This window comes from Rhea americana, unplaced genomic scaffold (assembly GCF_003343005.1).
Source record: "Rhea americana isolate MKP2758 unplaced genomic scaffold, rheAme1 scaffold_141, whole genome shotgun sequence".
NCBI lineage: Eukaryota > Metazoa > Chordata > Aves > Rheiformes > Rheidae > Rhea > Rhea americana.
Genome location: NW_028185495.1, coordinates 28,309 through 42,180, shown reverse-complemented (window position 1 = coordinate 42,180; position 13,872 = coordinate 28,309).

The window sequence follows — 13,872 nt, the reverse complement described above, 5'->3', positions numbered from 1 at the left end:
ATTCAGGAGAACAAAATTAGCACCAAAGCTCTAAAGCCTTGAAGTTCTCCATTCATCATGTGAAGAATAAGGGTTCCCATCTCTCACATCCTGCAGAAAACATGAGTCAATACATTTGCTTTTCTCTCCCCCACCAATTCTGTTTTTAAAATGTAAACGTAAGATCTCTTTTACAAAAGCTTTTAGAAGTTATTCAAACACAGAGCTCAGAGAGTATGCATTCAGTTGCTCCAGTTTTCCAGCTGCTGGAAAAAGTCAATGGTTTCCTGTTCAGTGCTGGTACTGATACTCTGAAAGCTACCATATGCCTGAAGCAGCCCTGCTGATGGCTTTCTGTGTTGGAGCAATTGCAGTTTTTCAGTGAGTCAGGCTTTCGCTCTTAATCAGAGTCCTAACAAGCAAGGCAAATTGAGCTGATAGAGACTTGCTTGTCAGGGTATAAATCTCTCTTGGGCTGTTCACTGCCGCTCTATTAGAGAGCATCCCCTTTTTCGCACAGTGTGCAAAGATGCACAGATGGTAGAAGTTTGGAAAAATTCCCAGAATGGCTCTGAGGAAGCAGACAAAATAATAAAGTGTAGATAAGGAGAACAGAACTCTGACCCTATTCCAATTTCGAGTAAATATGGGAGATGATGAGCTAAACCTGGTAGCCAAGAGCTTATGCGTAACCGATTCACCTCCTACTAACAGTAAGTTTTCAACCCCATTTTGTGAATCTTTTCTCTTAGCACTCTCAGTGGTAGACAGTGTTTTATTTCTGCTATTGACAGAAAAGGGTCAAAGTATGGTAGAGATATCCAGAAACATTTTCACCCTGGGAAGAAGCTAGAAATGATATATAATAGTTTGAAGTGGTTGAGATACTTCCTTACAGTATAGCAACACTACTCAGCTTGGAAAACGCTGGCAGAGGCACTTTGATCCAAATGTTTGCACATGTATATTTGACATGACCTTAAAAAAGAAAAGTGCTGCTGTTATTTAAGTAAAGAATACCCTAACCGTGGTTCTATTTGTGCAAATGTGAAAACATACACATACTGCTATGTAGATTACTATTTTTTTAGAACTTTATATGATTCTGCTTAAAGTGATGGTTCCAGTCGTTATTAATAGTACTCTGTATCACATTTGCATCAAACAAATTCAATATAAATAACTTATCATAGGTATATGAGAAACTATACAACTTAAATTACTCTTCTATTATTAGAAGTGTATAGGATAAAGATTTAAGGACTGTTCAGAAGACATGAGCAGWCAGATTTGAATCTGTCATAGAACTGATCTTTGGGTATTTGTGCTACTAGGCCACTGAGAAACTGCAGRCCCTCCCCACTTTCCTGGATGGATTTACAAAATGTTATTGGCTTTAAGTTTCAATTGAAAATCAAAGTTCACATCTGTTCAAAAATGTGAATGAAGGTGCAAAGATTCATTTCACAACCTCACTACATGATATTCTCAGGTTACTAACTGAGAACTAGTCTGGCAATGACAAATTCAATGACATTGCATCTTTCATAATTTTAGCTTTTGTTTTCCTCCACACTGGATCACATCTAAATAATTTTTAACAGTTTTGCAAAAAATGATTTTGTATTTTCCAAATGAGAGGGGAGTTTTCCAACGTAAGAAGGCAGGGAGATAAACACATATTTATCCATATCTGGTCCATGGAGCAGTTAGGCTAGAGGTCACAAATTCAGGAGACACACGCATAAATCAGTGTTTTTCCTCTCTCCTCTTTTGTCCATGTTTCCATGTAAGGGGAAGCTACCTGAAGACCAGACAGAAGCTACCCTGCTTGAGGACAAACAATCTTGATTGCCCCAGATTTCACTTTTTTGCACTTCCCCCAACCATATTTGAAAATTTATCAGAAAAAGAGGAATCAYTGAAATACCCTGTGTTTGATAAAATCGGTTATTTTACCAAAAAGCAATCATTTTGTCAAAAACATCCCAACTCTTGTGCATGGACAATGCAAATGCTCACGTCCAAAGCAGATGCATAAATCAAGCATGAAATGCAAAACAATAAACACACTATATTAAGCCATTTTGCTTAAATGCCTCTCTGTGAGAAGTGATGGGTCACATAATTTGTAGTGAAGAAAGGATAAGATACAAAGGTGTTTGGATGGCCTCAAAATCCATTTTACCTCAATTCTTATCTTATTTCTCAGCCAAAACATGGTAATTTTGTAGATTATGCATTTTATTCTCTCTGGAGATGGCAGCATTTTCTCTTTAAACTTGTCTCATTTGGCCATTATGGAGTATTGTTCCTGCTGAATTTTAGAATTATGCAAATGAAGATTGAAAAGATCTGGAATATGTCAGGAATGCAAAACATGCCGACTTGAGTACTAGTCAATTATTGAGAAAAGCTTCATTCTCCTCCCACATCACTTACGATAAGCAATATACACTCTGTAGAGAGGAGGAAAAAAGGTGTTTCTGACAAAACTAAATATACTACTGTTAGGTCCCATTCTTGTTTAAGAGTATCAGCATGTTTTAATATRCAATTTTTAGATTTGTTAGCATTAACAATACTTACAAGACAGAAGAAAAAACTAAAAGAGAGAGCTGAGAGAAAAAAAGAAAAAAGAAAAAAGAAAAGCACCACTGCTGAAAGTTGTTTATCCCTAGGAACTATTTACCTARTCAATTCAAAAGTACACCAGACTCCATTTGTACAATTCAGACTTAATACAGTTGCATTTAATCATAACTCACAGTCACAAATTATCAAATCATGATTGTAACAGACTTTATTTGGTTGAAGCAAGTCATGTAAGTCATATTTATAAAGCCAAATTCTATGTCTCTAAACTAAAAATTACATGTTCTATTATGTAACACAAACTTCTGTCACTGATATCAACTGGCCAAATCATTTTGGCAGAGATACTGTAGCATCAGATCTACCCGTCTAGAAACACTTCACTCCCCAGTAAAGGTGATTGTTTCTGAGACAGGAAAGAGAGATGGAGGTTGGAAAAACAGAAGGAAAAATAGCCTGGCCACAAATGGAACGATAGCTTTCCCCAGCATTCAGCAAACAGACTAAAGGAGAGTCTGGAACTTCAAAATTATACGAGGACATCTTCCTTCGTTGGAGGAAGTGTCTTTAAGGCAGATAAAATGTCTCTGAAATGCACTCTTGGGAGTGCATTTTGAGGAATTCACCTAGCTGTCCAAGGAAGACTAAGGTTTAAAACTGGCAACTTTGTCCCTGATGATCGTATGTTCCCGCTTACTCAGAGTGCCTCTCAGGATCTGAGACACAGTGACTACTTCTTTTTATACCATCAGAGAAGAGAGATCGGACCCATCTGTCCAGCTTGAATCATGTTTAAATAATATTTTAACTCAGTTCCTTGAGTCACTAGAGGTGGCATTCTTAGAAGAGACCTACACAAACTCCTGCATTTTCAGCAGTAAAGCACAAAACTTCTACTCTAGTTAAGTATAGCACCTTCTGTATTCACAATGGCAGGTTTTACAGTGCAACAATTATAAGTAGCAAGGGCTGAATTTATCCTGGTGTTCCCAATAAAAACTACATATGTATTACATAAGATGTTTGAGGGGACAGGAAATGTTTAAAGGTGACCAACAAAGGAAAAACAGGTTTGTATTTWCCTTGTGTTACAGTATAGCAAAATGCAATCCTAACACAGTTTYATCTTGTTTTTAATTCCCTCCTATACTTATCATTAAAAATTCAGACTTTCTGCCCTGGGAGGTTCTGTGGACAAATGGAGAATTGGCATGGCTATGACAGCACAAATATCTTGGAAATAAAACCTTAAGTATTTGAGATACAAAGTGAGGAGGTTTTCAACATTGCTTTTATTAACCTACATATAACTAAACCACTTGGGAAAAATATGTCTTTATTAAAGATTCAAAGTCTTCATTTYTGCCAATACGGTTTGACTAAAGGCCTACCACGAATCCTTCAGCAAGAACAGAGAAAACTAGTCTTGACATTTTTGATATTTCCAAGATTAAAAAAAAATTATCTCATTTAAAAACATCTCTACTTTCTCAAGTTCCCTCTGTACCTGAGAATGAAATGCAGCTGCAACATGTAAATTCAGTTTTTCCTCTTTATATGTAACTTTTGTACAGAAATAAAGTCAAACATCAAACCGTTATTTTGCTTGTCTGCTAATGGAAGACATACCCGTCCAAGCATAGCTAAATCATTTACTTGTCTGGCAGCAATCACTGCTTGCTATCACTGTAATATCTACAGTCATTTAGTTGCCTCAAATATACATTTAATATGTTTCAACTACAAGGTGAATTTCAGTGGTAATAAGAGGGTATGAGTGAACAGAATTACTACACAGTTTTCTGAGTTAGCCTTATAAGTTCATTAGCTTGCTTTCATGATTCCTGAATGCGCAGGTCTTGTCAAAATAGCTCTGTGAACTAGCTTAAAAGCAGCATGCTGTGCTGAATTCAGATGCTTGGTGGATTAACCCATTATATAAAGCAATCTGGAAAAATCTGTGAGTTGCAGCAAAGCTAGTTTTAATTCAAGGGTTGCAAAATTCATGTTTGTTAAAAATGTAATAGTTCAACTCATTTTATAACATTTCATAAAGCTGTTTGTGCTTGTTAAAAGTGTCCTGCCATTCAGATATTTTCCTTCTATTTTGTAAAATCTAATTGTTTTAAAGTACAGTCTGAGCTCTGCATTTGCCTGATCATGAAATCAAGCTGCCTGGAAGGCTGGGATAGATGGACAGCAACAAGACATTTACAAAACTGTTCACTGCTAATCCTTGTTAGCAGGCCACTGGTGCTTGGCACTGTAGAAAATCAGTAAAGAGTCTTCAGCCTCTTTAAAACATGACAGTGAATATAGTGCAGTCCCTGGTATGAAGCATATCCAATCTTTTTAGAGAAGACAAGGCAGGAGTTAGGAAAAACAGACTGAATATTCAAACAGATGGACAGCGTTAAGCCTGTAAAAATCCCATTATTTCTACAGGATTTTACTGCTGTTGTTTTTGTTGGTTTCTCTCATTAGGTTAAATTTAACCTTGTGTAACATTATTAGGCTAAATCCTTTTGGAAGGGTTATTTCAGGAAGAGATCAATGGAAGGACAAAGGAAGGAATGGGTAACTGCAGTCCAGCRTCGCACAGCAGGCATCAGAAGCACAGGCAACCTGTTTCAAATGAAGACTTCAGAAAGCAATCTGAGAGTACCTTGGGTGTTCTTTGGTCTGAAGTTTCACTCAGAAGGATGATTTTTAGGATACACTCTCATCCTAAAAATATCCATATGAAAAATGATACTGGAAGCCCTGCTGACAGAAGGGCATGAAGGCTTCACCTGCAAATATTTTAATAACTGATTTTGTCCTACTATGTAATTCAAAGCCATATGGTCAAGATGACCATAAATATTAAACCAGAACTCCCAAGCTTCTCAAGTTTTTACTACTAAAGTTTTGTATCAGATTCGAGATCATAAGACAGSACAGTAGACTGCTACTATACATACATCTCTGCATGTATGTATAGATACATAGAAATACTATGTATCTCTAAATCTACGCATCTAGATCTTTAAGTATATTCTAACACCGCTTATGAAACTTCCTGAATACTTAACAGTTTCCAATTGCTGGATGACATACCTTGGCATATTGATAGTGAGCAGATTATAACATGAATTGAGAAAATGCTGACAGTCACGTACTTTATTATGTACAGATTGATAACCAGACCTGTGATCTCTGCTTTTTCCCCAGTCACATTATCTATCACTGTAGCAATAAAACCAAACTGCCCCAGAAGGCATTTTCACTTGGCACATTCAAGATCTCAGGAAAATATTGTGCTCAGTTTTGCACCAAGGAGTGCCGACTTTTCAGTTTATTTATTTACAGGTCAATGCCAATTCAGATCAATAATAGTGCTAGGAAAAACCTTTATTAAATACCTGTAGAATTAGAAAGTCTTACAATGCATCTATGTCCAATGCATACACACAGCTTTCTTTCCTGTTACAGACACCTTTTCAATAGTATTATGTTGACAGAGAAATTGCATTGACCCATCAGCTCCTACAAGCTTGCTCAACATCCTGAATCAGAGCCTTCCCTAAATTTCTAACCTATTCTGTGAACCATTTATCAAAAATTATTATCAAATAGTTGTTTCAGAACAAAAAGCTGGTTATCYGTTAATTGAGATATTAAGAGGTAGCTTAACTGGAACTTAAACTGAAAGATAAATACAGTACTCTTGTTCTCTTGTGTCACATCAGTGTAGTAATTGAGGAACAGTTCTCCAGATAATACMGTTCATCCTGTGCTCTAGCTAAAGGTATTGTGTTAGTTATTTATCAGGAAACTTGGTATCATTTTCTACCACAGATGTCACAAAGTTGAAAAAAATGTTGAAAAAATTAAATACAGCCTATTTCAGAGACCTGAGTTCTTTATCTTTCTTACACAATGACTTGGTAGCATTATAAAGATAGTCTGCTTCCTCTTTTGTTCTTTACTAACTCATTAAATTGTGCCTTTCTTTTTTGTCTTAGGTCTAGATGCTCGAGGTATCTCTGATGTTCCACATTTCCAACATTACACCCTTGGGGATTAGCAGCAGTCATCTGAAGCAAGCCCAGAGTCAAGATAAGACAGTTTGTAAAAGYCCTAGCCTGACTCCAGTAGGAGGCAATGCAGTCAATCTTTACTTGTGCAGGTCAAAGTGCTCCAAAGGGTCYGTGTGTATAGTCATGGATTGTCAGTATAGAGAAGGGACTGGTCCTTTTCTTTCAAATATACCTATTAAGAGGCAAAATGGTATTTTGTTTTACTACCTGAACAATTTGGAATAAGGTTCTTTTGAAGAACAGTGTATGAAAAAAAAAAAGCTAGATGAATAACTGTACAAAAACTGCCAATATCCAGATCCACCTCAAATTTTACTCTGCATTGCCCYCCTTGAGCTCCTAATGAAATTAATGGGAGCTTTGGCATCGACTTGAACAGGCCATATTTTAACTATTCTATAGGATTTTTTAATTTTCTTCATTATACAGTGATATGAGTTCAAGCAGTTTTCCACAATGCTGCAAGGTCACCTCCCAACAGAAAAGTAAACTTCCATGCTAACATCATCAACAAACCCATGCAGGGAAGTTGCAGAAAAGTGTGGTTTAAAGGAAAACACAGAGAGYGGTTTCTCCAGGAGCTAGAAAGATCCATATTGCCATGTAGAAAATTACTGTACCTAATAAGTAGCCTATGCATACTGTGAAGAATTTAAGTTCTGGGAACAAATGAGAACATTTGAAGCAGAACATCAGTACTAGCTCCCTTCCAGAATGTCTGGCTAATTACACATTGTGATCCTGGATTTATATATGAACAAATTTCCCTGCAAGCAACATTAATGGTAAAGGCAGCCAGATTCTATTCATTCACAGAAGACATGTGGATTGAATAATACCCTCAGCCTCCTGTTCATTTCTTGATTTCACTGCCCACYGGCTCACTTAAGTTTCTAAAAGAAAAGTGGTTGCACATAACTAGGCTTCCCACTGCACAGAAGCAGCCAAAGCAGAAACCTTTAAAGTGGGCTTTTCTGTAAATCAGGTCTCCCAGGATACAGTCACAACGTGGAACTAATTTGAGCCACCGCTGGAGAAAGCTCTGTGGATAGCAAAGGTGCTCTAATTGTTTTCTGTTCAGTGGAGGCAAAAGTCAAGGGACTAGCCCAGGTATCATGCAGCTCACCCAAAAACTTTCATTGCATTCTTAACTCTGTCAGGAGTCAGCCCACAGATAAGCTCCAGAGATGCTTATGTATCTATTAAGGACTCTGAATGTTCATCTCAACAAAGAAGTGCAATGTAAAAGCAGAATAGCCAAAGAAAGATTTCTTTCTATTCTCAAGTGAGTAAGACCCCAAAAATACAGTATCTTACAGTCTCTACTCTTTTCACATGCAGGACAGATGTTAAAATGACAATATAATCTATTTTACATCAAGCTCATCCTGATACACAGTATTCTTTGATGTGGTAAATACGTATTGCAAGATTGGTTTCCTAGGTTCAATTTTTTGCAAAGGTGTCTGCAACATCAACATGACCTAATTTCCCCATTATACAGAAGTTGTAGTTACTACCTGAAGTATGTATTCTACAAGTTATGCTGAATTAAGAAATTAAAGAGAGGCTTCTGTAGGGAACCRAAACAGACATATATAATTCTGGATTCTTACTGAGATTCCAGAGAAAACAGAACACGCTCACTATACAGCACTATTCACTGCTGTTGTCTGTAAATCAATGAATATACAACGGAAGGGTGCCAGAGTAGACCTTGCCTTCCACAGTTCCTGCTCTTCTGGGAAGGACAAGGAGCTTTGTACAGGTCAGAAAGTTGGTGGAGTTACTCTGAGAGAGCAGAAGAGCAGAAAARGGGCTAACTCAACTCTTCACATGCACAGCTTACTGCAATAGTTCTCTTAGAGTCAGAGAATTAATKAACCCCTTACTCAGAGTAAAACAACACAATATTAGTTTTACTTCACACCATTTTATTTGTCTAAGGACTCGAGACCAACTGRGTCCTATCCTACAGAAATCAAAGGGAAATTTTACCACTGGTATGTGTGGGAGCAGGTTGAACCCTTACAGAATGATATATTCCTATATCCAGCATACAAAAATATGCACTATTAAATATGAAATATAAAAATAGCAATTGGTAATGCTGTGTTGGCAATTTGCTCCAACATTAGGGAAGAGGTAAAAGTTCCATCTACAAATGTCCTTCCAAATGATCTGTGTAAGTTTTAGGCACCAGAATATTTTAGATCTTGGAGCTTATATGGTTGTGCTACATAAAAGAATCAAACTAGGTGTTGTCTTACCTGGCTTAAGGTCAAATCTTGAGAAGAGATTTCTTCCACTTAGGGAAGAATTTAATAATGGCTTACAATTAAGCATACATTAGATTTTTGTGCTGAACTGGCAGYCTTTTACATAGGAACATGACTTAATCTTTTTAGATGATCCCGGTAAGTGTTATCAAATCAGAAACGCTAATCAAATAATGAAGGACATYATTAACAGAAAGTACATTGCAAACTCACCTTTGAATACTCCAGAAAYCCAGTATTAGCCAGTATGTTTAGACATTCAGCGCATAATGTATACATATGAACAATAAAGATCACCTCAAAAGCTGCTTGCTAATGTATATTAAATCAGGTAGGTAAAAGCATTCCATTTTGCCCAAGAAAAGTCCCTGATGTCTGAATTTTTGCATATTAAAATAGCAGCTCATGTACAAGCTAAAGATCAAAAGTTGCTCACAAACATCATCTAGTGAATAACTACAGGTGCCTAATAATTTAAGGAAATGAAAATACATTCCTGGGCAATACAAAAATCGAAAGTGTTATCTTTAACAGGTAAATAGGGACTGTGAGTTGGGCAACTACATTAATTCCCTGTATTTAGAGCTGTGTGACATGTTTTACTACAATACACAAAATATGGTATTATACTGCTTTTTAATTTAACATCTGATAATTGGAAAGCCATAACCATCTTAACTTTACACATCAGTTCAAATCATTTGAAAAGCCACAGGTATATGTAGGTGTCTTAAGTGTATCAAATACAAATCTCAGATTTTTAAACAGAAATCTTTTTGTTTCAAAGAAGTTTCAGGAGTTAGAACTTTTTTCCCTGAAATATGCCTCACTGCCTTCTTTCAAATCTCAAGTATTACTATTTAAACATTTTATTGTCTTTTACTTTCTCTTGTTTTAATGAGACAGGGATTATTTGTGTCACTTAAAGTATATTTCTGCTGCTGCTGCCAAGTTCATTTCAGACACAGTAATGAAAAATCAGGTAAGCCTGGAAGAAAAGGCAAACCATTGAGCTAAATATCAAGAGATCTCTGGGCCCTGAGAACATGAACAGGAATAAGAATGCCTTTGGAAAAACYTTCTGATAGTATCAACCGCCTGCTTATTAAACTCCTACACARAAAGTCTTACAGGAGAAATACTGGAAACTCTGGTCCCAATTTTGAAGGTATATTCAGTGAAGTAATAACTCCACACCAAGTAGCCTACAAAAAAGGTACTACTCTAGTAAAAACCCACATTTTCCCTGCAAAAGCAGACTAAAYGCCCACCTTTCTTCTGGATGTTAGGATTCATGTGGTTTCAGCCCAAAATTATGCCTAACAGGTATAATTTAATCTGGAGAGGGCTCCGCCTTTTCATACTCATTATCTATTAGTGCCCTCATCCAAATATTATGCTGCAAAGCAGATCTTCACTGCTTGACTCTGGCAGCCTCTYCCCTCCACCTGTGAAACAAGACTATGCCTTAGTTAATTAAAGGTTCATTCGGAAAGTATCTTTTTTAAAAGTATCACTAAAGCTGTTCATTGACCTGAATTTTACACGGAACTAACCTGAAGATGGCAAATAGAACATTGCCATCTCTTTTCTCAAAAATACGCAAAGGAAACAAACCCAGGTGYTCCCTATATGCAAAAGGAGGAGAAAATCTCAAAGATGCAGAAAATGTTGATTTTTATATATTTCACATAGGAAGACCTTGACAGTAGGCATCAATACCTTTTCTACCACTAAGAAAATATGATTATCATTGATGACAGAAGTTAATAAAATATCCTAGAACATATTATAAAAATAAAACACAATAAAATCATCTCAGGCTCTCCTTAATTAGATGTTTTTACTGTGACTTTGAAGAGATAAAAAAATAACAGCCCTGGAGGGTTAAGCACACTCAATAAAAATCTCCCATGGTACAGACTTATAACAACTTCATATTCATTTTTCAAGCCAAAGGAGTGGGAGTTATGTGTTTACATTAACTGTCTAAGTGAATGACATTTCTGCCACCAAACAAGAATTTTAAATGAGTGGTGAATGTTTTTCAAGGTGAGAGGAACACATACAAGAAGAACTTTCTTGTTCTGACTGCGAAGATCAGTACTGCACAGTCCTTGTGGGAAATTTCACCTATCTGGTAAAATTCGGAGCATTCAAAAGTTCAGGTTTATCAGTTTGGATTAATTAGCACAGAATTCCCACTCCTAYGTTAACTTGATTATCCACACCATAGTACCTGCCTGAAGTAGTTTTCATCTATATGCAGCAAATCTGCAGTTAGTTTCTCATTGGATGAAAAAAGGTTAGCTAAGGGCCTGCATAATGTCACTACATTTCTTCTTATCCTTAAGTCACCTTAAACTTAGCTGGGGAATCTTCACAGAGTAATAAAGTGTGCAATGCAGACATACCTCTTGAGCAGGAATCTACCTCACATTAATTGGAATTCAACCTTGAAAGACTCTATGTCACTAGGAAAAAAAAGCAGAGAAGTTACCACTTGTACTATTTGGCCATATGTTCTCCTTCAGCTATGCCATCAAAAAGCAAAGATATAGAGATACTCTTAAGTTCCAGGACTCYGCTCAAGAAAGTGGAGGAATGAGACAACACTCAAACTAAACCTTTTCCTCCAGTCAGTCACAGATAGCAAAAGGTAAACTTTTTGCTTGCAAGTCTTACGGCCTATAAATAGTGAGTTTAGGACAGTCAACACAACCAAAGGGCTGTTCTGCCACGCTGCAGTTGCTCTCCTAAATATCYACTATACTAACGGGGCCAAAGTAAAAGACAAGGGTAGAGTGTATGTGGCCAGCTGGGGAAGTCTCTGCCTGGGCACAAAGCACTGAGACTGGATGAAGAACACTGAGATGAGGGGACAATAAAAAAATATATATAAAAAAATAAATAAAAAAAAAGAAAGAAAGAAAAAAAAAGAAAGAAAGAAAAAAAAAAAGAAAGAAAGGAAAAAAAAGGAAAAGGAAGAAGGTATATTATTTAAGTTAATCTCCTGACCATAAGTACTTTGAAAATAGCATTCACAGAAAATTTGAAATGCAAGACAAAGTTTGATTTGAGACCAGAAGCAAGAATAGAAGCTAATTCTGATTAGATATAACCTAAAARGGGGATTGGTGATCTCAGGCCTGATGTAAATAAAATTGAGGAATRAGTCATAAACCTGAGATGATCCCAAAAACAAATGCAATATTGTGCCAGAACTACTTATCAATACACAACATATTGAGGCCTAAAAAAAGGAAAAGAAGCAAAAAAAGTTAGCAATAGGAGAGGAAGTAAAAGAATTTAAAAAGATAGTTGCCAAAAGAGCCAGAGAATGACAGTTGAGATGATATAAAATACTTCTAAAACAAAAGGAGAACAGGGGCAGAGGAATATTACTCCTTCAGACTCACAAGGCTTATGAATTTAGGGGCTGATCCCAGTTTCRGTATTCATGGCAAACTAGAAGTATCTTTTTGCCATAAACCATCTTACAGGTAAAGTGGAAACTTTCACTTTGTTTGGGTGTTGAAAAAACCACTGCAAATATTCATATGCGTTTATACCTAATACATCATATTTTACCGGAACGTTTCTGCAGCTTGGAAATCAAAGATGATGTAATGGGTTTCGCAGGGCRGGGAAGGGTGGTTATAGCTGCTGCCTACATGTTGAGGAGGCTGCATAGTCAGCCAAGGTCTAATAGCCTAAAGACTATCATAAATATTGTCACTCTGTAACTCACTCGTGACAGAGCGACTTCAACACACTGAACTCGGACTTTGGAAGCAATTGTGTCACTCCTGTCCCTGCCTCTCCAAGTATTCAGGGCTATAACTGAGCATCTATATTATGATTAATGTACCATRTGTATTACAGCCCAGAGGTTAAATAATCCTGGTGGGTATATTTCTACTCAGTTTTYCCGTTATATGCTTGAACAGGATGGCTTATTGAAGAAAAACAATAGAATATAAAAATACATAATACATTTATCAAGTTTACCACACTTTCAAATTTGGATGCATTTTCTTCATGCTATTACACCTCATCAGAGCGGTCTGACAAAATGCCAGGTGTGAGGAGAGGACAGYTTTGAGAGTTTATTAGGGCTTTCTCAGTTTTAAGACTTGGATACATTTAAATACAAAGTATTTATTTACTTAGTAATAATAGCTAACTCTCAGAAATACCTACACATTCTCTGACCTCTGCAGCAGGCACTGGGGCACAAAAGCAACAGAAGATTTCCTGAACACTGACATTTAACAGTATGTGAGATAGTTGTTCTTCAGCGCAACCTGCTAACAAATCTGAATATGCCATTAACAGTATCTGAGGACACTAACTAACKAGAAGCTCCAAACTGTCGGCTCAGCTACGAAAACTGCAGAAATTTACTCGAGGAACCACAGATTCCAACCCAACACGTGGTCAGGTTGATAAAAGTGGCCAAAGGGAAATTAAAAGCCCTGCGCAGCCACAGGGATTCTCCGAGCTGCTTTGAAGTGGGTGAAGAGCTCTGTCCTCGCTTCTCTTCCAGGTTGAGCTGTAAGAGCTCCCCATCACACCGACAGCCCCGGAGAGCCCTTTGCAGGTACGGCTGAGCTCTGCTTTCCACACAGGGTCAGGAGGCTGCCCAGGAATACAGACTGCACCCGGGTCCAAGCCAACAGGGCACGCTGATGAGCGTAAGCGAAACGTCTCACAGAGAGAGAGGCATTTCTGTGGCCACATGAGGTCGRTTAGCTCGCCACATTCAAAATTGGAAGAGATCGCAACTTCCAATGCTTGGCACCTCTAGTTGTCCTCTCTGTGACACAGATTAGTAAACTGTTTTTCAACCAAGTACACACAACATTGGACAGATACAAGCACTATCAACTCTAGGTCTTCAGCTCAAACATTTAAGTCTGCCTCTATTGACTTTA